We start from the raw sequence: 27,563 nt of genomic DNA, 5'->3' as shown, positions 1-27,563 counted from the left end.
AGAGCGGGAATGAAGGAGAAGCCGAAAACCAACAGAAGAATGGGATAGAGGGAGGAGAGGCTTGAAAAAATGAATGAAAAGACAAAAAGGTCAATGAGTGAAGATGAGTGGGAAGAAAGTGTGTGTGGGTGTGTGTGTATCAGTGTGTGAGAAAAATGATTTTGGAAACGGACAGTGGGGAGGGGGGAACAGATCAAGAGATTGAGCCGTCTGGCTGAACCGTGCAGCGTGCTCAGACCTTTTCAACTTTCCCTTTCATCTGCCTCTATTCATGATCACATTGGGTACATGTGCAGACACACACACACACACACACACACACACACACACACACACACACACACACACACACACACACACACACTCACAGAGGGAAAGACACACACACACACACACACACAATACTGTTTTTAAAGGTGATCAATGAGAGTTTCTTTGTTTTTGTATGAAAGAGGATTCCAGTGTGTGTGTGTGTGTGTGTGTGTGTGTGTGTGTGTGAGGGACGTGCATCATGGCCTAGCATTGATGTCTTTATGGGACACACAAACAAATGTTCTGGCCGTCAAGCCGGGAGTTCAATAGAGTTGCCATAGTAGCCACTTGAAATACCGTAGTGCTGACTGAATCTGCAATTCAACTAAAAGTAGAGAAAACATTTTTTTTTAAACTAGAATGGTTCTGTGAATTACTGAACTGAACTGTGCTTGCTGAAAATGAATGGGCCCCTTTCACCGATCGGTACACATAATTGAATCTCAACATTCAGCAAAGACGTTCAGAGAAAAATTGCTGTTGATCATTTAGTGTTCTTGTAGATGTATATAGCCTGTGTGTGTCTTCGTGTGTGTGTGTGTGTGTGTGTGTGTGTGTGTGTGTGTGTGTGTGCATGCAGAATCCTGTGCCCATACATGCCCTGTGTCAATTGCAGTTTTTGCAGTCCTCTGTTTGTATGTGTGTCTCTTACTGTGTTTATTTTGAAGTGGCATCTACTCAATACTGATACTCTGAGTAGCTAAGGTAGTCATACTGTCTGAATTAGAGAGATAGAGAAAAGAGAGAGAGGGGGGGCCTTGGGACTGAAGCCATTCTACAAACTTGTGTTACACTGTTGGATCGATAAGCAGCTGCATGGCTCAATAGCTATGTGAAATAGGGAAGCTGGCTTTGGGACTTAGTTCAACTCTGTGTTGGCTGTGGATCTGTAATGGCTGCCAATGAAGCTGACATGATATACAGTTGTCTATATGCCTGGCCAGGATACTGCTGTAAAAGACTAAACTGGATTCAGTTCTTGAGGGAGTCTGAACAATACAAGCATACTGTTGTGGGCAAAAAAAAAAAAAAGCTACTGTACCAGGCGTCTAGTTGCTGGTTTGAATCCCACTATTATTTTTATTTTAAAGGACCATACCAGTGATTTTGCATGCTTAGTGTTGTATCTACAAAATATGGATACACATTTCTGCAAATCTTTTCTTGAAGCAAGCAGTTGTGTTTTGGAACTCTGATATTGTTTTACTGATTTCCATTCATTCCATTTCCATTCGTCACACTATTATTCCATCACCGTAATAAAGTCCTCCACATTTGTTTTCCAAAAAGCGGCGGCACTGTTGTGTTTTGATGACTTGTAACTGGGTGAAGTGAAACAGTCTCGCCATTGCAAAAGAGTCCCCTGGGAAACATTTGCTCTACACAGCCAATTCCATGGTTCATGAGTGGAGACTATATTGTTAGCCGCAGAAGCATAACATTATAAGGTGGATGATTCATTCAAAAAAAAAATTTTGATTTTATGTTGTGACATCTTTAGTACCTGCAAAGGATTTGCAGAACTGTTTGTTGCAATGTAAGATGTGGTTAAATTGTAGTAAATGGACTAAACATTCAAACTCACCAGTATGGTCCTTGAAGGGAGTTTCTCCACTGGTTATGAAAAACTCTTTCTAGAAACATAATTTCTGTGCTTGAGCTATACATCAGCTCTGATACTTTATATAAGTTATCATGAAATAGTAATTCAGCATCCTCCTCTAGTGATCTCTCTGCCTTGATTCATATTTGATAATATTCTGGATCAAGCCTGGCAGAGGGGGAAGGCCTTTGCATTGGCCCTGGCCCCCGTGAGGCCCAATGTAATGAGAAAGAGCGTAATGGGTAACAACTCACTTTTTTGTATAGGACATCAAAGTGTGTTTTGAGTTATTTTTCCTATGTTTAATGGTATTATGTAGTGTATAATAGAACAATGGCTTTAAGCTCCTTCTGCTTTGGCTCGCTGAACAACAAAGCTGTTGCACTTTTGCGGGGGATTGAAATCTGGCTTTGTTGCAGAAATGGCGATTCTTCATCCCTCCAGTGTTTGTATTCCTCCTCTTCATGTCTCCACCTCTAAACTTCTCATTGTCTCATGTGCCCCTCCTTCAATTTTCAACCTTGTCCTCAACTTACATGTCTTCTTCTGCCTTGGATTTATCTCTTCTCTTCTCTTCTCTTCTCTTCTCTTCTCTTCTCTTCTCTTCTCTTCTCTTCTCTTCTCTTCTCTTCTCTTCTCGTAGCCTAGCTCTGCCTTATCCTTATCGGAGGGTGTAGAGGATTACAGGGAGGAGTTGACACTGACTGGCAGTCAGACAGCTCCTGCTCCTCTCTTCCCCCAGAGCTTCAGGCCTGGGACAGGGATAAGCTGACAACCTGGGACACAGCCAGATAGAGAGCATAGAAGAAGAGAGAACGAAGAAGAATGGTAGGAATTGGGGTCATGAGTTTATATTGGGCAACTGATATTATGTGCTGATATTGGCTTATATTTCTGCATCACCCCAATATCAAAATGAGCCCATATCCACAGGTACTGCCTGTGCTCAAAGATTATTCTAAATGCTCACAGAAATCGATGGATTAATTGTGATGGTGACTGATACAAACTTTGTTTAACTTTGTTGTTTATCACATGTTTTCAGTAGCAGCATGAATATTCAAAATACTTCATGCATCCAGCCTTCAAAGTCAAAAGTGTTTGACAATTTGCCACAGACTCATAGATAAGGTGTATGACTGCACCATCTGTAATCTGTCTGTCCCCTCAGCTGTCAGCTGGTTTGCAGAGACTGCAGATCAGGACTGGTTCTATCAAGCATCTCAGAGTAGAACCTCTGCTCTGGGGTCAGTTCATGTGGAATCTGAAGTGATCAGTGGTTTCAGGTCAGTGCACATACTTTGAGAGGCTTTGTAGCCGCAAGCCCAGAACCAGTGTTTGACAACTGAAGGCTGCGAGGGTATCAACAATGACTTAAGTCTGAGCCAGGAGGATATGCATCGAGAGAGAGGAATTCAATAACAGGAAAATGGCCAGTGATAGAAACAATCCATGGAATACCGAAACCCACCCTTCACCACTGTTGTTCTTGGCATGAGCTTGCTTTCTCCTGCTATTATTTACTCTATGATGCTGATGTCAAGATGCAGCACATGGCAACATGGCTGGGCTGGGTTGAGTTCACCGTTGCATCAAAACATCTCAGAGCAAACATCATTTTTATTTCATAGATGGTTAGTGGACATAGGCAATATCAGTGTGGCTCTGGAGAAACGGCAGTTTTCTTTTATATGTTTTACTTTTTTGTTTGTGCAGGGGGGATTGAAAGGTTGCACTTCAAAAGTCTGTCCTTGACTCTGTTGCATTCTCAGCCACTGACTACTGTGTGAGAGTGCATTTGCTGGAAATGTTAAAACAAAGTACCCTTGGGTCACTGTTTTTGTGATAGTGTTTCCATCCTATGGATTTGAAAAGGGGTGCGGGGGTTTGGAGGTGAGGGGGGCACTTGAGGACAGGTTGAGCTCATGGGACTTAAACCACAAGCAGTATTTAAGAGTATCCGTAAGTCTGAAACCATTTCCTTTCCTACAAGGCTGTGGTGTGGTTTGAATAGAGCAAGTTGCTGGATGCATGGCTGGATAGCTGGCTCTCTCTGTCCGTCTGGCTGGCTGGCTGGCTGGTGGTTTTGGCTTGGCCAGAACTTGCTGGTTGACTGGCTGGCAGACTATCAGTTTTACTGGATGACTGGCCGGCTGTGGCTCGGCCTCATCTGGCTGGACATTTTGCTGGATGCTTGGCTGCAGGCTAGTTATCTGTCTAGCTTACTGGATACATGACCGGCTGGCTGATGGACTCGCTGGCTGCCTGACTGACTGGCTGTATTCCTGGCCCTTCTTTTAGCTACGTGGTAAGCTCTTGACATTGGAACAGGGACGTTTGGCTATGACAGGCAGGGAGGGAGGTGTGCTAAAACACTGCTGACAGAGATAAGACCAAGTGAGCCAGCTAAAAGGATGTTCCCTGCCTCCCCATATGCCCCCGAGACCGTCACCAATTACAGCATGAGGACCTCTTTTCAGAATGCCTTTCTTTCTCACCGTCACCTTCACTCCCTCTCTCCCTCCTCCATCCCCCATTCCCCTTCCATTCTCTCTCTCCTCCCATCTGTCTGGCATCACTTAGACTATATTTCACATGTAGTTTCTCTAGTGGCCCACTACTACTGTTTGACATATACTCCCACCCCTCCACGCCCCCTTGGAGCAGGTAGGACTGTAGAGATGAATGTATGCCTGGATTGTGAAGAGAGGCTAACAGAACAGAAGCTATAAATTTCAGAGCCTGTTTTTTTTTTTTTTTTTTCAGGAAGCTAAGGCATCACTCCTGCTTTGAGAGTAGTAACAAAAGCACAGTGGGAGACAAATATGGCAGTGCGTATGGATGGTTATCCTTTGAGCGTAGAACATTGTGCATGTAGCTATAGAACTGAGGTAAAAGAAAAGTCACCATCGAGCTACTGTATGTTACACTAAGGAGCTGTGTCCAGTCACTACACAGGGAGTAGATCTCATTCTATTCTATTCTATTCTATTCTATTCTATTCTATTCTATTCTAGCATAACAATTCTAACCAGGCATGTTCAGCTTATTTTCTGTTTAATTTAAGTCTGAGGATGATGGATGGATGATGGAACACACCTGTCTGCTAGATGTTAGTAGTCACATAACTGTGGCGTAAACAGGCATTATTGACCACCTAAAAGCCTTCCCAGTTATCAAATTTGGTCACAAGTGAAGTTAATATATAGGCCTACTGATTTTTGCATTGTTTTGACCAGACAGGGTAGCTGGGTTGTTGTGGACACTCTGAGTAAAAGCTATAAGGAAATTCCTTATGTATGGCAAGACTGCTGTAATGCTACTCCCCTATGTGTTTTCAGAGCTACGTGACCTATGTGGTGAAAAAATGCTAAGCAGTGGTAGCTTTTTGAGGAATATAAATACTCCTCTGGCCTGTCTAATTGTGTGCATGCATGTGTTCCTGTGTTTCAGTGTGCATTTGTTCCTCATGTGTGTGACCCCTATGTGCATGAGTGTGTGCATCTGTGTGTGTATGCGCCTTTGCTTAGGTATGCTAGTGTGTGTGGGCATTCATGCATGTCTCGGCATGAGCTTGTGTCTTTGCCTGTGTGTTTGATAGAGAGTGAATGTGTGTCAGGGCCAGGTGACGAGCTGTGACACAGATAAATGGGGTTAATGTAAGGTTTCACTGTGGCCTGGCCACGTCCTCTTCTCTAACACTGCCACCCACCATCATCTGCTTCAGTGAGAAAGGAAACTCAGCTGCAAAATGGCTCTCTGTCACGCCCGTCCTGGATGTGTACATTTGCAATAGATAGACCAGGACATCCACACGCACACGATTGCACACTCACGTTCACACGCTTAAAGTTAAGCCCCTGAGCACGGATGGACGAGAAACATGCATGCATACTATCTTTCAAAAATGCATGCTTGAATTTTGAAACATTTCTACTGAAAATGTGCCTCCACAGACAGTCAAACACATATTGAAAAAAATTTGCACAGATTCGTAACGGATACTGGCATGGACGTGTGCACACACACACTTGGTGCAGCTGTGCTTATGTTAGTGTGCACACCCATCCACAGGGGCTTGCCCAGGGAAAATACCTGTGGTTGAAGAATGAAATTACCTAATGGGGAATTACTAGGCATCGTCATCAGACCGAAATAACTTGCAGGATTAAGTTTTATAGCACATTCCACAAACCTAGTGGCTCTTATGGGAACTTTTGATTATCTTTCAAGTCTTTAAAAGGCTCACGAACTTCCCTGATGAACAGTAAGCCATGATTTTGAGAGGATGTGGCTTTGGAATGATGATCATACAATAGATGGATGTCTCCCAAACCTCCAGTTCACCACCATGGTGGGTAGAATTGTTTTTAATGATCACTTTTGAGGGATTTTTGGTTTATCAAGGTGTGAACAATATGGCAGGAAACATTAAAGAAACAGAAAATGGGTTAAAGATCCGAGATCTAGTGTAATTTTATAAGCAGTAAGTTAAAACAAAATGCATCATATTTGGAAAGAAGCCTGTGAATTTAAGCAGAAACCTAACAATAAATAATACTGAAATTGAAATAGTATCTGAAAACAAATTTCTTGGAGTCATTATGGATGATAAACTGAACTGGAAATCGCACATAAATCATGTTAAATCCAAAATCTCAAAATCCATCCATCCAAAATCCATCCAAGATTTCCTCCCTCAAAATGCATTAATTACTTTATATTACTCATTAATAGCTCCATATATGACATATTGTATTGAGGTCTGGGGAAACATATATAAAACATATACTAATCCAATATTTTTATTATAAAAGAAAGCCATAAGAATTATCAGTAAAAAATCTTTCCATAAGCCAACCAACCCACTATTTATCTGCTTAAAAATTCTGAAATTCCAGGCCTTAGTTGATTACATTACAATACAAACAATGTACAAAGCTAAAAACAAACTTCTACCTCCACATGTCCAAAATCTGTTTAAAATGAGGGACACCAGATACAATTTGAGAGGAATCTTATTATTTGAAAAACCGAAGACTCGAACCAATGCAAAAAATCACTGTGTATCTGTCAAAGGGGTGAACATCTGGAACAACTGTGCCGAAAATATTAAACGTTGTACACTTGTCAGCCTTAAAAGACTATAAAAACATCATTTCTCGTTATAGTATGGAAAATTAAGTTTGCTAATTCTGCACTGTTATTTTCGGGTTGTGCGCTATGCGCTATTCTTTATTTTTGCTATAATGGGAAATTTAAGTTTACTGATACGATTCATTTCAAATTCTTGTGCTTTGCTCTTTTTGTATTTGCTGTGACGAGTGTAATTTTGTAAGGTAAAAGGGGTTGGTTTATATAAGCTTTGCTTCTACCTACACCCTTTCGGTTACATAGTCTAACTGAGAAATCAGTCTTTTAAATGTACAGAAATAAACTAATTCATTCATCCATCCATTCATTCATTCATTAATTCAACAATAGGAGCTGTAATAATGGTTCATTGCACTATAAAACACTGTAATTATTGAAATATACAGCACAGGAGATCAAGCTCTGGTAAAAATGTGAGTGTTAAAAACAAAAGTTGCTCATTGTAGTCTGCCTTCTCCAGTGATTAGCATTTTAACAGCAATTATATTAAATGTAAGTAAAAGGTCAGCAATCACAAAGGTGACGCTGGCTGATGTATTTTAATCCTTGAAAAAATGTTGACCTTGGAGATATGGTTCAGCACATACCCATTCATATTTCCCATATTTTGGACTACAGACCGGATTGCTGACATGTTCTGCATGTAAAGTGGATAAAAATGACGACCTCCTCTCTCGCTCACTACACATGATGTGAGTATGAATGGGACTCAAAACCAAAACATATAAATAAATAAATAAATAAATGCACCTCAGTTTTGAAAAAAAGATAATCTTCCTTTCTTTAATATACTGCAATTAGTTATCTTTTCCAAAATAATTTATATGGTTTTGGAGAAGAACTCTTCAAACTGATTCAGCTCGCACTGTAGCAGGAACATAGAATGGGCCTCGACCCACTTTACCAAAGAACTCCCACCCTCCACCCCCACTTCAAATGGGTGCTTTGTTCCATACTGAACAATGGGTGTCTCTCTGTGCTACCAACATGATAGAAAGACAAATTAAGTGTCCTGGCATAGTAAAAGAATAGTCAATACCAAAACAACCGAAACCAAAACAACAACAACTGAATACACTTCCACAGAAATGATGTACTTTCTGCAGGAATTTAAAACTTTTACAATGTAAAAAGAAATAAAAACAACAAAAATCAAGATACAAGATTGGGACAACTGCGCAACTGAACAAAATTACATAGGCTACAAAAACTGACAAAAGTAAAAAAAAAAAAAAGAGTTAATCACAGAAATATACTGTAAAACAAACATAAGTATATTGCATGCAATTAATAAAATAAGGAGTGCCAATAAGAGTAGGTTTGCACATATAAATGAGGATAATCGAGAACATGCACACTGTGAATTGACAGACGAGTTTTTATTATATACACACAGGTTAAAAGCAGTTCCTAGACTGGCACAGTCAGTGTGTGTGTGTGTGTGTGTGTGTGTGTGGTTGGGGGGTTACTGGGAGTTAAGGAGTCTGATGGCTTGGGAGAAGAAGCTTTTGCAGACCCTGGCAAAACATACTGCCCTCAAATTGCTCTTACTTTTGAGTTTAGAAGTTGAAAACACTTGTCGTGCATTCAGGTGCATTTTGTTGGAAGTGATCACAAAATGGACCCTCGCACAAAAGTGTTTTCTAGTGGCTAATTTTATTTTAGGAATGAAGCAAAGCACTGTGCCACTGTGCCTGTCGCATGTTGTAGAGGAGACAATATTCTTCAGTCATCCATCAATCAATGTGTAAAATAATTTAGAAGTTTAAAAGGTGTGTATATCACAGTGAAATTATCTGTAAACTTTGCATTAACATATTACTGTGTTGAGGACGGTTGACTCTATTTACCCATCAAATTGAGTAACTGCTCCAATTTTCTAAGCCTATGTTAATGCGTGGAGCATATAACACCTATGTTATTCACCCTACATTGCCTCCCAGTTCATTCCCACATGATGTCAGGGTAACTCTGCTGGTGTATGAAATATTATGTGGGCAAACAGCCTGTTTAGACTCTATTGGTGCTCCAGATGTTGCCCTGGTTTCATGCTTCATCCATGAGTCGTTACTCTGTTTATTCTGTGGATTTACATGCTATTTTATTGTTAACATTTAATCTTCATTTGCCCATTCTTGGCACCCATTGCATGCCTGATCCCGCTCTGAGTCACCCTGTCTCTGCCATTTTTTTCTACTAAGGTTGGGACTTTTTCCAAGGGTTACGGTTAAAGGGTTTTTTTTGGACATGTTTCCATTTATTGTTTTCACAGGGGGGACATTTTTATAATGAAGCCCTATGAGGCACACCAGTTATCAAGGGAGTGCAAATAAACTTGACTTTTACCATCAGTTGTTCACATGGCTTCCATGCTTGCACACAAATGTCACGTCTGTAAATCAGATATAAATCAGACTGTCCAAATCATATTTAACACTGTTCATGTGTGCTCAACATGTCATTACGGTATTTCCGACAGCACTCGAAGACTGTATAAAACATGCTACTACAGATTTCTTAATGGCCTCTTGCTACGTCTTGCTATCAGATGTGTAGCAACCACTAACATAAAAATAAAGACAGTGAACCTCGCCGCCTCCCTATCAAATCTCTCACCGCCAATTTACCCTCAAAACAAACAACTGCCAGTCTTTGCAGTCAAAAGCTGTTTTCCCCCTTTTTCTCTCAGTCCGGTGCTTGGGTTTTTGAGGCAAGCACCCAGTCAGCTTGGTTTAATGCTACATGACGTGCCATTAGCTGGGCTAGTGGTTTGCCCCCACACCACCTCTAGCGTGGCTACACGAGATGGAGAGCTGAGTGCTTTGGCAGGATGCGCAACCTAACTGTGGACTAACACTGAAATGGGTTGGGGTGGTATGGAGGTAGTGTAACCCTTTTAAGAGGCACTTCCTGGATACCATTTGCACTTAGAGTGAGCGGGTTGATGTATGAGGAGGGAGAGGAGAATTTGAGTGTGTGTGAGTTTGAGTCTTGTTGTTTCAGGACTGCAAACAAAACAAAATACACCTGTCAAAACTGCAGTCACTAATGCGGCAGAAAGAGACTCAGACGATTTCCAAAAGGAAAATTGTGCGTATACCAATGCATAGCTAATGAGGAAAGTACACCACTCAACCACACCTATTACCCTAAAACCTGTTTTACTTTCCCAGTGGTTGACAGCTGACCACATTGTACACGCAGACACACGCACACACACACACACACACACACACACACAGGCACACACACACACACACACAGGCACACACACACAGCGGTGTGTGGGTGATGACCTCCTAATAACTTCACATGCTGCGGTAAATATATGGACTACAGCTGCAATGAGGTTGTGTGTGTTTATGTGTGTCTGTCTGTGTGTATGTGTGTGTGAGTGTGAGCATGTCTCATTTCCTGTCTATTGACCTGGAACACATTATTGTAAGTCTAGGCTTTATCAACATGACCCCAAGCCTGTCTGCCATTGATAAAAGCTCCTTGTGGAAGTGATGGAACAACTGCAGCATTGCATCCTGCTTTCTCCCTTTATCTGGTGGTGCTGATATTGAAAGAGGAGTGCCTATTCTCAGGAAAATGATCAGTCACAAACTGGACAAATCCACCAGCTCAAGGATTCACATAGCAAAGTCCTCTTTCAGTCCTCAAATCACAACCCAGAACCTCAAGTCCCCTCTGCCACAAACACCTTATGAACTAATACTCAGAAACCTTGCACATGGCTGCTAAGAAGCTGCTGGATTTGCAAGTTTCTATTTGAACTTTTTGCAAAGGGTTTTCTCCATGCTAAGTGTGTTTGCCAAGTGCAACACATGATTAGCGTCAACCAATAGTAACATTGCTCAATCCCGTCCATTCCAGCATAGGAGAAGGGATTTGTGGGCTTGTTGTTTACTTATAATCTTTTAAAACTGAGGCTTGGTTTCATAATGCCTCGTAAAAGTAGTACGCTCGTGTCCTGTACTTGTTTGTGTGTGTGTGTGTGTGTGTGTGTGTGTGTGTTTTCTGTTTGTAATCCCTTTTAGACACAATAAAGGTTTGACTAGATGAAGCTCAGCCTTGATGGTGAGTCTAGTTCTCTCTGCGAATCACCTTAGGGTGGATCCAGAGTAAACGATTTGTGATTTAGAGAGAGGGATCAGTGTATTTTTTTCACCAGTCAATCCATTGTTTTTTAACTGTGTGGTGTAGATTTATCCAGGCCAGTCAGTTTGGGGTAAATGGACAAAAATGAAACCAAATTTTCTCATTAACACCTCCTCTGTATAAGAAAATTTCACAAGATGGAGATTGTTTACAAGATCCTGAATTTTCTTGTTATTTCTATATATGTGGCTCAGGGCTAGATCTGTAGTTTCAGGGAGATCATCTGCTAACCCAGGGGTTTTCAAACTTTTTCCCTCAACTTTTTCCCTCAACTTGACTTTCATTTGGCAGCAGAGGCCCAAATGAAGTGATTTTGCCTTGTGGACCCTGGTGTCAATATATCTTGGTTTGTGTATTCAACTATTTAGAAGTCATACTTGAACACTGACACTGTTATACTCAAAGGTGAGGTTAACACATCATTTTTAAGTAATAACTTCTGCTCTTTTCTGTATTGTAACAGTTTCTAGTGCATTTAATTATAGTGAAATTAATCTATTCTTCATTTTGCCAAGGACCCCCCCTGAGTCCCTCAGTTTGAAAGCTATTGTGCTAGCCTATTTTAGCCCAGTGTTGGTGCTATGTCTGAGGAAGGCTAAGGCATTTGTGCTGTCTTCCAAAACAGGGTAAGTGAGTCATGGAAGATTTTTAGCCTGATTCTTAACATTTGTGTATGACTCAATGTGAGCCGAATCTGGTTGAACTGTCCGACCTTTTAGAGAACTGCAGAAACTTAATACAGGCTGGCAAGTTTTTCTGAGGGGAATAACTTAAAAACAACAACAACATCACCAACAACAACACAAAATGCTGTTAGGCTAATTGAAGGAGTTCTTTCCAAAATGATTCATATCAGTTTTGGAAGAATTTGTTGCCTGAAATCAATTAGTCTGTTTGAAAAACAAATAATCGTGTTCTCAGAAGAAAAAGAAAATGTTTCTAAGAAAATGTCTGACGATGACTCATAATTTTCGAGTTGACCTTGTAACCCAAAATGTGCTTCATTCTTATGCCTTTAAGGGTCAATTTTTTCAAATCAGTGATGAACATTTTCAGTGTCTCTGAGTTTCTTTTGGAGATCACAAGTTTGGGGAAATACAATTGGACCCATTGTGCTAAGAAGGATAATTAAACCCAAGAAAAGCATGCAAGTCAATTTGAAATACTTAATATTCTACTCAAGTTCAAGTTCATTTAAAACCCAATATCTCTTGTGGGCTTTATATACCCACAAGTTTACAACAGACAAAACAGCATGACACCCTTTGACTTAATCCTCACAGTGGGCAAGAAAAAACTCCCCACCAAAAACCCCGGTGTAACAGGGAAAAACTGGAAGAAATCTTGAGGACCATATAGAAAGGAGACCCCTTCATCGCCAGACAGGTGTGCAATGGGTGCTGACCCAGTGATAATATTACAAACAGGACAGTTATAACACCAAACATCCAGGACTTAATAAAGCGAAAAAAGAGTATAGTTCATAAATGCATCAGGGCAGCAAAGCTAATGGCTGTGGAAGGCGCAGGAGTAAGCAGGGTCATGCAGGGGGAGCAGGACCAGGGACAGCAGGGCCTGGAGACAGAGCCAGGCCGCTAAGCTAAAGATGGGAACCAAGTCCATAAAGCGAGACACAGACACCAACCACTTACACAGACAGAGGAGAAGGAGCTAGTTACACAGAAAACAACACTTTTGAGACTGAAAGTAGAGAGGAAAGTGAAGAAGAGAGAAACTGTGAGAGACATCTAAACCGCCAGAAACTTAACCGTGACAGGAGAACCTACATGCAGAGGCTGCCATATGTTAAAACAGATAAATTTAAAATTTGATTTTAAAGAGAGCCCCTTCATAATTTATGCAGCTAGACCATTCCAGAGGAAGAGAGAGCAGTAGAGAAAGCTTGTTGGCCAGCTGACTTTGTTTTAACTCTGGGAACGAATAACAGATGAACAAACATACCTTGAGAGCACAATAGATTGTAATTAAGTCAGATAGATAGGCCAGCATAAACCCCTGTAGCATGTTATATGTCAATAAAATGACCTTAAAATATGCCCTGGTGTGAACTGGGAGCCCATGACAGACCCAGATATAACATAATAGAGCCCGCATCTCTGCTCTGCCCACATGCATTGCTTGCCCTGCGTGGCCCACAATACTGGACACACCTATTTTCATAAGGTACCTTGACTTGATGAGGACAAGCTGGTAGTTTTGAAGCAGTCAGTCACACTGCCATACTTCCAATTAACACCACGCCGGAGCTGCAGGTGTTTCATTAGAGTGCCTACTTGGACACATCATTTTCCCTAAATTACGTCCATCTCTCCCATTTTTCATCCATTTTTGCACCTGTTTTTGTAAAGTCAGGCCACAGTTTCAAAAGTTTTAACCTGCCTGCTGTGATTTATAACCAACAAACGTAAGTAGTCGATGTCAGTCACTCCGTCATCGCTACATTTCTGCTTGACAGTGTCATTATGTTGGACCATGAGAAGCCTGAGAAGTGTGTGAATGAATTAAAAAGAATTAGGCAGTTTAAAAATCAGTCGTCAGTCCTGTTTGTCTAGGAGCTTATCAGTGTTTTTGTTCCAGCCAATCAGAAACGCGTACTTAATTAATAATTGTTCTCAGTACCCAAACTTAGTCTATTACAATATTACAAGGCATTCAGTCAGAGCACAAGTTAATGTAAAGTGTGTTGGGAATCGAATGTGCTTTGTGTTAAAGCATCCATCAATGGCGTATTGTCATTACTCTTCATTTGTTTGCCACCAACTATGGAAGCAGATCAACAACTTACTTTTTCTGAAATTCAGAACTGTATGAAGTCCTACCAGGCTTTAACTGTTCCCTTATGTTTCTCCAGGGTCAAAAGTTAGATTTTTGATTCACTAAAGGCAGATGAATGACTTCAGTTAACGTGTGTTTGCTCTTCAGCGTGTTGCAAAAACAAACAGTTGTCTGAATTTGCTATTTTTGGTGTCCAGGAAGATTGCAGAAGTGGTTTTCTGTGAAACGCCCAGAGTGCAGGAACCGAATGTCCAGCTGATCCCTTGACAGCTGAAAGCCAACGACCTGCTCTCATCATGCAGCTTTCTGCTCTGTTGAAACAAACTGTTTTAGAGTTTACAAGGAGTAATGGAGGCCACTGTTTTATTACTTTAGGGAAAATTGTCTCACATTCAAATGCCAGATGTTCTTTGGAAAACAATGGTGTAGCAAGTGCTGCCACATTAATTTCCAAATAATCTCTTAACAAGGCTATTATCAGATGATATCTCAATAAGCTTCTCTGGCTAACTTTTCATTCTATCCTATCCTTTTGTTCCTTTGATTTGAATTCAGCTGAATAGCTTTGTGTAATCCATTTCTGTGATATGCAACAAGCAGTTCATGCACTGTAGCATTTTAGCACTCTAGGTTTATCTTTTTCTATGAGGCTATTTATTTCAATTTGTGTATTTATTTATTTTTATGTCTAGTTATTTATACCATCATTTCTCTTTCTGGGAATCAGTAAAGTACTTTATCTGTCTATCTATCTATCTATCTATCTATCTATCTATTGATTGTTAACTGGTGGAAAGGGAAATATTAAACAATAATAGGCTAATTGGGTCTAAATAAATTCTAATTTTGTGATATGAAAGCCTGGCCCTCACAGTGTCTGCTTAGAAAAATTCTGGCACATGGACTAATGTAGTTGATGACCCCTGTCCTGTGCTACATTGCGGAGTTTATTAATGGGTCAAAGGGGTTGCTTCTTGTGGACCCACAGAGTACTAGTGAGCTTTCATGAGCCTGAGTCCCAAGGCAAGAGAGTAAATGTTCAACATTTGGGGTGTTAAAAATCGCGGTTAAAAAAGAATCACATCCACTGTCCTGTGTAGTACAAAGCTCCAGGAAAACGTCCACCCAGGGGGGGAATGAATGGAAGGGAGGGGCTGATATTTTCTTACATCTTCTCATCTTTTGTCTGGCCAGCTCCAATAACTGGTTGGCTACTGTGCTCTCCTCTCCCCTGCTGCTTCTCCGGGGGAATCACTTCAATTATTGAACCGCTGCTATGTGGGCTGTGTGTGTGTGTGTGTGTGTGTGTGTGTGTGTGTGTGTGTGTGTGTGTGTGTGTGTGAGTATGAGAGCGAAGAGAGTGAGATGTGTGCACACATACTGGACAGAGGGTTGGGTGTGCATGTGTGTGTGTGTGTGTGTGTGTGTTTGAGGTGGTTTGAAAGGAACTGCAGTAATTTCACACAGCTAGCACTGTGTGACTGCCCCACTTTCAGCCTTTTAATCATGTATAGACACTCTGGGCACTCCTGTGTGTATTTGTGTGTGTGTGTGTGTGTGTGTGTATGTGTGTGTGCATGTACGTACTGTATCTGTGTTAAGTGGAGTGTAAGAGCGGGTTCTGGTACAGTGTGTGTCAGAGGAGAATGCACTTAGAACTCCCTGACCCGAGACTACCCTCTGCATTTGTGTGTGTGTGTGTGTGTGTGTGTGCATGCGCTCTAATGCATATGTCTTTTCTAGAAAAGCTGAACCTGTCACTGCGGTATTAGTGTCCCCTGTTGAAACAATATTGGCCCACAACTTCACATAGTGATTCATAACACTGAACATGCGCTGTTTCATACAAGGACTGACAGCATCTGCAAAGTAAATGTTAATTTTACATGAATTATGTTGCTATTAAATATATATTAGAAGGAGGAGAGGGAAGCTGCACACTCACAACTTTGATGCAATATTGTGTATTAGTTCAGAAAGCAAGGTTTCAGCACATGTTGCCTTCTTCAATTCCATCTTTACCTCTAACTCTTCAAGTGCACATGATGATGCTCTTACAATTAAGACTTGTGAAGTTTGAAGTCAATTTAATTCTGCATTGTGTCTGTAGGGCCATTTGCAACTAATCTCAAGGGACAAGGGGTGTGCTTTTGTGTGTGTGTGTGTGTGTGTGTGTGTGTGTGTGTGTGTGTGAGAGAGAGAGAGAGAGAGAGAGAGAGAGAGTGGGTGGGTTATTCACTGGTCCCTCCAACAGCATCATCTCAGCTTGTAGGGCCTATACTCATCATCTGAGTCACAGTATGACCTTGTAGTGCCTGTCAGCACCACAGCCCCAATCCCCTGTGACTAACAACCAGCCAAACATGCTGCCGAGCAAGCTGCACTACTGTACTCTACAACTGTGAGCTATGGTATAATAGATAGATGAGTAGCAAGCCTCACTATTGTACTTCATATGTATAGGGTATTGTGTAATAGATAGATGTGGAGCAATTTGCACTTCTTTATGTGTATTGCATGCTGTGTTATGTAACACATGAGTAGCAAGAGGGCATAGAATGTGTTGAATTGGCTGTTAAGTAAACCTAAATGATGTTTCAGTGCCAATCTGTTATTGGATACACAGTTTAAATGATTGTAGTACAGTACAAAACTAGAGAATATGCACATTACTTTGTGTCGCTCAAATTGCTTAAAGTCTTTGAGGGCAGGTGACATCCAGGCAACTAGCTTGCCCCTCATGGCCTCCTCACACACATGTTCCTGGAATAGTATGTTGTGGCATGTTGTGTTGTAACCAGAATAAAAAATGATTTAAATTAATAGAGGAAACTAAAGTAAACATAACATGGGTGGATATTTACCTCAGTAGGCATGTTGCATATTGCATTTTGTCTATATTCCTGCAGGGAAGGGAGAGGTCACACTAGACATGTTGGGACCAGGCTGCAGCCAGGCCAGCATGGATATACATCTCCAGTCTGTCAAGTATTGACAGCACAACCCACTATGGAATGCAAACAGCCTGGCTGGGTGTGGCTGCGCTGTGCTAGCAGCTCTGACACCCATAACCTCAGTTACATAACTGATCGTCAGTCCCTTGTACAAGTGAGAGGGGACAACTTTTTTGCAACGTGTCATGCTCCTGACATAACATGACAATGATGTAACCCAATGTCACAAGAACCAGCCATGCTGACCTTAAATGCTCCATTACAATCTAAGATGATGAAGTCTTGCATGCAAAGGAGTTAGTGTTTTTTCCCAGTGTGGTTTTTTTTGTGATGATTTTGCACCCTGTTAAGTGTTGCTTTAAGTGAGAACCTGTGCATTCACACTGTGACAGAGGCCACAGAAGGCATTGTATTTTTACACACACACACACACACACACACATACACACACTGTATGTAAGCACACACACACATATACACACACACATTCTTATACACTCAGCAGCAGCAGCAGTCAAGGTTAAACAAAGATGACTGGACTTTATTTGGGTTAAGGGCAGTGCAGCTTTCTGGAAGTGAGCCACGAGTGGACACACACACACACACACACACACACACACACACACACACACACAACTTGTCAGTGTTGGTGTCTGCTCACTTCTCTTTCCTGTAGTCTCTCTGTTCCTTTGTCCTCTCCGTCTTGGCCATCAGACCTTGTAGCAGGATCCCAGGGGACAGCTGGTGGGGCAGCATGAGCACCTGTACTCTGTGTGCACGAGTGTGTGTGTTTGTGTGTGTGTGTCTCTCTATGCGTATGAGTATGGAAAGTGGGTGTGGGAGGACGTATGCAGGAACCCGCAGTGTATCTGGGTACGTTTGAATACTTAAGTGTGCGCACGTGTGCTCGTGTGTGTATGTGACAGAGAGAAGTGAGTGTGTGTTCATTGCGTGTGCATGTGAGCACCTGTGCTGCCAGCGGGAACCTGCCACAGCCTTGGTACTTCATGACGTATGCTGGTGACTTCCTAGCATCCTGCTGTGAGCCCCATAATAACTATTATCATCTCAAAGTCGACTTACCTTTCCTTCCAGAGAAGGATCTTTTATTAATTGGTGCATTACAGATAAATAAATCAACTATTATTCAGCTAAATTTAAAGTGTTGATGCATAAAAACCACAGGCCCCACCAACTGAAATAAGTTCAACATTGTCTTTGTTTGAACTCTGATTGTGTTAGGCAGGCTTTTTTTTGATGAAACCAGACAGGAATGTTTGTTTATCTAACTGCAAACAGCTTTCCCAACTAGCTCAGTGTTGTGTGAGTGTGTCAGCACAATGTCAGCACAGCCCTAAGGGCTAGTTGCGTAGACACTCTAGTGGTGATGCGCTTCATATTTCCTACATGATTAAGATGACTGCAGCACGATTTGATTTTTTTGTTTGTTTGTTTGTACATCATTCATTCATTAAATGTTAAATTTGACTGTTTATACATACATGCATCACATTTACAGAAATGTTCAGTCAATTTTGTCATAGCTCTAGGGCTCATTTGTTCCCTTCCAGGTCTAGGTGACATAGAAAACAATTCTGGAGATGTTGAATTGGATTGCTAAAGGCTATCCACGTGAATGAGAAGCCAATAATTGCATTTTGCAAAAATGCATCAGGACATTAATATAAGGCTGTAAACTTTTGCACTTTGAGAGACATTCCATTCACATATGACACTTATTTAGGAAGAACACAAGAGCTGAGACAGGAGGGATTGCTCTCAAGATTCCACCTCCATAAGACTTTGTGTATTGTCGCACTGTTTCTTTTCTCCAAAATAAATCTTTCAATTCCACATTGCAAACGCTCTCTGTTGTTAGAATTGCTGCCTTTGTCTGTACTGGAAGTCGTAATATTTAGGAATCAAATCAATTACTTTGAAAAGCAACTGAAATGAAGGGAAAATAGCAGATGTTGCATAACGTGATAAGAGCAATAGAAAGCAATCTGCAGGGATGCAAAACAATAAGGGAATGCAGGAAATGAGCTAAAACTCCAGTTTAAGCTGTAACTCTCCTTCGAGTCCACCTTTTATGTGGTTCCATCTGTCATAAGCACAGCTTACCATGTGCCCATAACCACATGGTTATGTGATATGGTGGGTTTGAGTCTGGCACATGACCCTTTGTCTCATGTTGTCACCCTATCCCATCCTCACCTTCCTAGTCACTCTTTAGCCAGTGCTATCTAAAAAAGCTGAAATGTGCTCTAAAAAGAAGCAGTGCATTGTTTTTGTTTTTTGGCAGAATGTTGGTAACTGAACTGTAAATGAATTGTTAGACAATTTTCAGGCCTTTCTAGATGATGTCATCTCAATGTTTGCCAAGAAGACAACATATTTCCTATCCTCGAAGGATGAACGGAGACTTGCACTGGCATCGCAAGTGCTGCACTTCCACTGACTAAACCTCCCCAAACCCTCACATTTTCTTTGACTTATGCAAGCAAACTAAAAGAAACAGCCCTTTTGCCGCTGTCAGGGGATGTCAGACAAGAAAAAGGGTACAAGTTGACTTGTCAACCTGTATGCAGTGACAGGAACGAATTTGCGGGGGTGAGCGAAACTTTAAAGTTTGAGTCAAGAAGGTGAATGAGGCCTTGACAGAACCTGGCAGCCTGCATCCCGGCACTTTAATACTGTGGTAAAACGTCCGTAATCCAGCCATTATACCTGCCGTCTGCCTCACTGTCAGATTACTGCCAGAGAGCAGGCCTGTCGCTTTAGTCCTGTTTACTAGCCTTGTGCACCCCAGCTAGCGGGAACACACAGATAGGTGGTGTTTGTCAATGGGAGCAGCTTGACTTCATTGTGAGCGGGGTTTGTTGTGAAGATTGTTTATGTTGGCAGGTTGGAAAGTGCATGTGTGAGAGAGAGAGAGTAAGAGAGATTTACCTTTGTGTAAAGATGACATAGAGAGCTTTCTATATTAATGTTTGGCAGCTGGTGTGGGGATATGTATTGTATGTGCTGTTTACATACTGTGTGTGTGTGTGTGTGAGAGAGAGAGAGAGATTATTATCGGTCTGCAAAACCCATATCAGTCGAGCGCTAGTGTGCACATCTTTGAAGTGTTGGTCTGTGTGTGTTGTTGTGTTGGTTTGTGTGTGTGTGTGTGTGTGTGTGTGTGTGATCCCTGCAGGTCAACCCTAAAGTCATATTCTCCTTATCCCAGTGTTAGGATCTTAGTGGGCCGATCAAAGCCGTGCTCTCCATGACTCTTGCATCTCTAGGCCCTCTTTGCTAACGCGGCCTGACTAAGGAATGCTGGGTAATTCCCTCAGGTGGCGATTTGCGCTCTGAAGTTTGGCATGAGTGTGCTTGGTCGCCCTCGCTAACACACATTTGCTCTTGCACATGCTCACATCGTGTATATGTACGTACACATACAAATTTGTTACCTGCGCAGCCTCACCTTTTATATACACTAACACTGCATTCCAATCTTGCATGTGTGTGCAAACACACACACACACACACACACACACACACACACACACAGAGGAATAAATGCTATAAACTATTGCTGAAACAATTGATTAATTGATTTGTCAACATTTATCAACATAAAGTTATTCCATTATAATTTGGGTAACAATTTAATTGTTTTAATTATTTATCAAGTTAAAAACTCCAACCATTTGCTGATTATAGATTTTATGAAATGCTTGCATTTCTCTATTTCATGTCATTATAGAAGAGATTTTTGGGTTGTTTGATATATTAAGTTAGCATTTTTAAGGCGTCACTTTGGACTCAGGTAACTTGTGATGTGTATTTGTCATTAGTTTTGACATTTTATAGACAATGTGATTGAAAGAAAAACTAAGAAATGGAGTAAGCGATGACAAAAATAGGCTAATTGTTAATGGCCAAAAACTGTATACCTTATACTATATTATTACAGTACTGTCAATACACCAAAAGACCGTGTTCAGCTTCAGTTTATATATTTGGCACAGGGAAGTGCCAAAACATCACTTTGGAAAACAGATGAAAACTTCCTTGTTCTTACAAATAAAGTATTTTCTGGCACAAGTGAAATATTCAGTAGCTTTTCAGAATGCAGTCACACGCACTGACTCTGTACTGCACCTGTTTTTTGGTTTTTTTGGGGGGGGGGGTTGTCTGACATTCAGGCTCATTCAGCAACCAATTACAGCAAACAAAATCAGCGGTTACAAGAGAAAACTGGAAAAGGAGCGCTTGGAAACCCACTTGGTGTTCAAATTAATTTATTCATACAAAATAATACAAATAATACATTATGCTTTCCTTATCGATAATCCACCTTTTATCAGTTTATCGCTAATTATTAATAAGCCCTAATGGAAAATGACATTCAGATATTATATGTCATTCAGGCAGTCAGTTTGGCAGAGATGTCATTTTCACATCTGGCCTGGGGAGGCCTGATAGTGTGTGTCAGTGAGTTCCTCTAACCTACATTTCAGGAGAACTTTTCCTGGATTGCTTGCCCATGTTAATGTGTCAATACTATGTGTGAGCTGGCAGGTGCAGGCATGTGTTTCTTATCCTCATGTATCACCGTAAGCTTCCTTATCTAGGTTGTGTACAGAGTGTCAGAGGTTTTAGTTCCACCACTATCTGCTGCTGTCAATACCACAGCTATTGCCGCGGGTGTTACTACACATTTGTATGTATGTATGTATGAATGGTAGTGGAGCCGTGTGTGTATGTGTATGTGTGTGTGTGTGTGTGTGTGTGTGTGTGTGTGTGTGTGTATCAGCAGGGAACAGCGTGATCATCAGGTACACAGTAGCACGTCTGGGCACGTCTTCAGTGCTGAGCTTTGAACTTTGACCCGGCAGATAAGAGTGTCGTTAGAGAGTTTCATAAATGGGGGGTGGTTCAAGTCCCTCTTTCCGTCTTTCTTCTTCAGTGTGTCTCATTGTATCAGTATACTGCCATCATTTTTGGTGTCTTACTGCCTCTCTGTGTCTGTCGGCGACCATGTCAGATGTTGATTTTGAACAGGAGGCACGGGGCAGAAGATGGAGAGAGACAGAAACAGATAGAGACAGAGAGAGACTTGGACATGGGTTGGAGAGGTAGACTGCCTCGTGACAAGACAGTTACCATGCAGACATCCGTGTGTGCTGCCATTCACTTCCATCACTCTTGGTCCGTCATTTCATTTGTCCATCAGTCCTGTCACTGTCTCATCCTTTCTCGCTACCTCTCCTTTGCTCATCCTTCATCTCTGTCACATGGCCAAGTGAGCTGAACGATGTGCAGCGTGTCACAAAACCAAGAAGACCCTCAGGCTGGGATGGTCTTATAAAACATGAGCTCGGCACTGCTTTGTCTTTATCCAGGCAAAGACAATGCAAGTCAACTTGTCAGTGAGTTGCGCATGAGAAATAAAGGATGTCATGAAAGACCAATACACTTCTGTCTGTTTGAGAGACTTAGTTGTAATGTGGCTGTAATGCTGTGACTGCCGTAATATCTATGAACACAAAAGAACTGACCAGCTGTAATGGCTTTATAATCTCCCCACTGAATGCATATCTAATTCGTTTTTCCAGCACAGTGTTTGCAGTCAGCGCTTCATTTTGTTTCATACTTTTACTTTGATCTTGGTTTGTGACACATTGTTCACATCCACATTATGGATATGGTCATTTTGGCCATTCCCAACTCATTTGGATAACAAGTTCCTCTGTAATGTAATGTTTCATTAGAAATGAGATGGCGTACACTGTGCACACAGAGGGTCTGTGTGTATAGAGTTAGGCTTGTATTCAGGCTGTGTCAATATAACAAAGAGGTGCTTCAAATGGTTTATAGTTACTCTTGTCCATCACATTTTTTGGTTGGAGGACCATTGAAGCAGACTGGCTTGTTGTTGGTTTTATGATGCTGCTTTTTCCTTAATATGTAAGAGCTTGGGATTAAGAGTAATTTAAAACAAGGAGAAAGATGAAAATTGACAAGAATCTTTTCAAGAAGATTTTAAATTTGCAACAGTATAGTCAGTGAAATTACCATCTGATGCCAGTTGCCCTCTGGTCCACTTTGTTTATCCTTTTTTATTCTGTGAAAGCTGCTTTCTTAAATTTCTTTATCTGCTCAAGTTGTAATAAAATAAAGAGTAAGCGAGACATAAGGAAGGAAACCATGCTGGAGAAGCCAAACAAGCCCCCAAAGCTTATCGAGTATCCAGCTCCTCCTCTCCAGAGAGAAAACAGTGAAGTTAATAACATAAATGGAGGCAACAAGCAAATACAGAAGTCAATATAACATCAAATGGGACAGAAATATGTTTGACAAACTAAGAGACCATGATTAAAGTAGTAAATAAACTAACGTGAGATGCCATTTATTCCTGTCTGTCAGTGTAGTATCAGTATCAGTGTGGATGTTGTTATTACAGAAGCATTAGCCAGACACACACACACATTTCCACCCTTGTGTGTGTGTGTGTGTGTGTGTGTGTGTGAGGGACAACAGCAGGAGGACCAATAGAAAAGCTGACTGAAAGGGGCAGGGCATGATTGCATAGTTAAATGCACATGTACCTGCGTGTACGCACGCACCTACATACTCACAATTGCACGCATGCACGCGCATACACACATACTGGCAGTGAGTGTCCTGTGCGACAGACAGGGAACTGAAACCTGAGCTGCTGAGTCAGGAGAAAACTTGTATGTGTGTCTGTGTGTTGGTGTCTGTGTGTGTAAGTGTTTTTGCATACCCGTGTTTGTATGGGTACACTGTGCACACAAAATACTAGGACCACCTTCCACCATGAATCAACCCGGCGAGGTGAATCCAGGTGAACGCTCCGACCTCTTATTGATTTCACCTTTTTAAATCCACAAGTCACGAAGGGAGAGGCAGTTTAAAGAAGGAGACTGCTGAAACAGATCGAGGGAGAGGGTGAACCTTGATATTTGAATGGTAGATGTTCTTTTTACCTGCAGTGAACAGTATCTGAAAAGGAGAATGACTGTTTTTCTTCATATTAACTGTAAAGCCTCTGGTTAAAAAAGGGCAAAGTTCTTTATCATCTGACTTTTACCTTCATCGTCTTGTTCAGGGTCTGGCGTAAATGTAAAGTGATGTCAGCTGTAAAATGACTGACCTGTGTGTTTTCTAGCTATGTGCACAGATTTGTTTTTGTTTGTGTAATACTGTTATGTTAAAGCTACTTTAAGTAATATTACATGGATTTTTCTATAGTTAAATGACCCCTTGCAATATGAGAGTCATCACCGTAGGTCTTCTTTCCACCATACAATTTGCAGCCAGCTTGTTGTTATTTCTTGGGTTTAGGTTTCTAAATTTCTGTATCGGCCCAAGTGAGATCCTCTTGTGCCCTCCACTTCACCCCCTCACTGCTTCAACTTCATTCAAAACCACAGAACCACTGAAAAAAATCCATTCAAAGCAGCTTTCCTTGCAGCTGGTAGTCGTCAACACATTTTCAAATCGGAAGTCAGAGACAAAATTATCCAAGTAATCGAACAGGAGCCTTGTGAGAGTGAAATGCACCCCTCATCTCCATCCCAAAAATGCATTTTTTAACCTTAACTTTTGTTCTGTAAGCTGTGAGCTGTGAACACGGAAGCCAGACTGGCTCTGTATTCACAAATGAAGTTGAGCTCTTAACATCCTTTTAATCAAAGATCACTTAGTGCAGCTTTACGTGTACACAATTGCATTGAAGTAAGGACTGTTTAGACTCAACTGAAAAAAAGTGGAATAAGCACAAAATTTCAAGTTTTGTCTTGTGCTTATTCCACATTGTTTTGTCGGTTGAATCTTCATTCAACTCGCAATTTGTCTTAAAGCACATTTTAAGAGTCAGTGGCCTCTGTGTAGGGACTTAAACTGCAGCACTCTGTAACTCTGTGATCAGTGACATATAAACAGATCATAGTCATCCTAAAGGCTATTACACACAGCATGCATTTTCATTTTTCCTTGTCCTTTTTGCAACCTTTTCAAAATGTATATCAGAGTTTAGATCAGGAAAACACTTCACTAGTCATACTGTCATATCTGACAGTTTCAGAGCAGTGTGGCTTCATTGCGGTCTGGTGTCTTTTTTTTTTTTTTTTTCTTTTCCTGTGCTAATTCAGCCGGGACGTTTGGGTAATGGTACAAACTGTTGCACAGCTACCTCAGCAAAATAGGTTTTAGTGTAAATTGCACTGATCATTATAATCAGGCTTGCATATTATGCTGAGCATATTACAAGCTGTGCGCATAGGCATCTCTTGAATTGTGGAGAGCGGTGTTCTAGTTCATTTTAAGATAACTCAAGATAACTCGACTCAAATCATTACAATCACAAGTCATGCAGCGTGGAGCAGATGAGCTGATCTTGTGTTTGTCAGCCAGCCACAGAAAAGTGTAGTGAGAAACACTTGGTTCATTGTAGTTAATTCATGAACATTACAGCACGGTATGTCAGGCAGTTAAGTGTATTATGCTTGTCAAACGTTGCATTGTAAATGTTTGCATCTTGTACTTTCTGTGTGTGTTTATTTCTGTCCATCTGTCTGTCTGTCCATTTGCAAGTGTTAGTTTCTGTTCTTGTGTTTGTGAGTATGTATGTGCTTCTATATTTGGATATGTAACTAGCAGGTGGTACTGTATATGAGTTTCACATGCTTGTGTGTGTGTGTGTGTGTGTGTGTGTGTGTGTGTGTGTGTGTTTGTTTGTGACTCAATGCCAACTTTGTACAAACAAGAAAAAGTGTGCCGTAGTATCAGTTTCTATCCTCAGGACCAGGTTGTCACACGATCAGCTGACCTGATTTTGTGTTGCCAGGGCAATGCCTTGTTTCAGGGTTCAACTTCTGTTCAGCTCCGCCCCCTGTGACCTCAGGACATGGCTCTGTTGCTATGGTAATAGCCTCCAGGGTTGCTGTAAATGAGAAGGGTATGCTAGTCGTGTATGCTAGTGTTTTTCCATGTGCGTGTACATCATGTTTGTCATTTCTCTACCTTTATTTACCCAGGGAAGATTAACTGAGTGTAAAAACACTTTCTTTTCTCAGGCATATTGTGAAATGCAGTCACACAGTTGCAGCCACTCACACCTGGGAAACACACAGCACAACACCAGTCCTCTGCTGTAGGCCACTGAGCAGTGCCACTGGGGCAGCTGGGGGTTAAGTGCTTTGCAGCGACGGTAGTTGTAAACAGAGTTTTGGGCACCATTGGCTCTGTAAGCTCTTTCTCTGTGGGATTTTGCAGTTGAAAAAAAGCTTTTGTCACCTTGACCAAATAATAAGTAAACACATACAAACACAAAGACATATCTGACACTTAAATGTACTAATGTGTTAATGTGTTAATCCTGTAAAATGATTGCTTTCAGAGATAGAGCTTTATGAAACTGTGTTGTACAATCCATGTGCATGTAGCCATGCAGTTTGGAACCAATAGTGCCGATTGATCAAGACAAGAACTCACCAGACCTTACACTGCTTAAGTCTAGACACTAAGCAACAAGAAAACTAGCAAACAAACTAAACTCTGCTTCCAGAGAAACACTAGATATATTACCAGCTCCCCATTTCATCTTAATAGATCCCAGATTAGCAGAGGCATTCCATCAAAATGCAACATTGTCCTCACCGACGAGTGAGCAAAGCTCTTGATAGAGACCCAAATGCCTCCAAATGACTGTGTTTCTGTTGGATAAAGGAAGACAAACGCCTCGAACCAGTGTGTGATGCGGGTAAACAAAGCATGGTTGCCATGCCGATGGGGTGTCAGTATATAAATAGCAGTGGGTGTTTGTTCTGAATACTGCTGGGTAGAGAGAAAGGGAGAGAGAGGGAGAGAGAGAGAGAGAGAAGCACGGAGAAAGTGATGGCTGCTGTAAATGTACAAAATCACAGTTTATGTCACACACAGAAGCACACACATGCACAAATGTTACAGTTGTTTGCACACCCACATACATACACATGAAATCGATTAAGAGGAGTGAAAGACGGAGGAACTGCCACTATGGCACTGGCTGCTATTTTTGAACTTTGGTCTCTGTCCACTGTGTCGTGGATACTCTGACAAGTGGGAGTCTGCAGTGGCAATCAGTATGCAGCCAAAGTCAACATGTTGCCTCCATGTACTTTCACACACTTTTGCTGTGGGAGACACCCAGTGCAAATTCAGGAAGTTACCACACATTGTAAGCAGTCTTAAAAAAGGTGAAAGATGGAGGTAGTATTAAAAAAAAAAAAAAGTCTGAGTTCACACACCTTTGTCAGGGCGTAAGCTGACACCTGTGGACAGGTGTGTGTTTTGATAGCAGAGAAATCTTCAAATAAATGGTAATGATAATATTTTTTTCAAAGGCAATGGTGAAAAATATTATACTTTGGAGAGCTAAGATGTGTACGTGAAAAAGTGACCAAGTTCCTTATGGAGTGTCAAGGATCTGTCCAGCTCCGATGACAGACACTATTAGAGCTGAAATGTGGAGCTGAAATACTAGTATGGAACTGAAAACCCAAACTGTCTTGTAGAGAGCA

The 27,563-nt window shown here is 41.3% G+C and overlaps 1 protein-coding gene across 1 annotated transcript in view; it reads left to right on the top strand.

The window, feature by feature from the left end:
- The window catches only part of atxn1a (ataxin 1a), a 112,585-nt gene that overhangs the window by 3,713 nt on the left and 81,309 nt on the right, over positions 1-27,563 (top strand). The window lies entirely within an intron of this gene.

The sequence above is a fragment of the Myripristis murdjan genome, chromosome 11, assembly GCF_902150065.1.
Source record: "Myripristis murdjan chromosome 11, fMyrMur1.1, whole genome shotgun sequence".
Lineage (NCBI taxonomy): Eukaryota > Metazoa > Chordata > Actinopteri > Holocentriformes > Holocentridae > Myripristis > Myripristis murdjan.
Note: the sequence above shows the minus strand (reverse complement) of the source record. Positions and strands in the feature narration are given on the sequence as shown.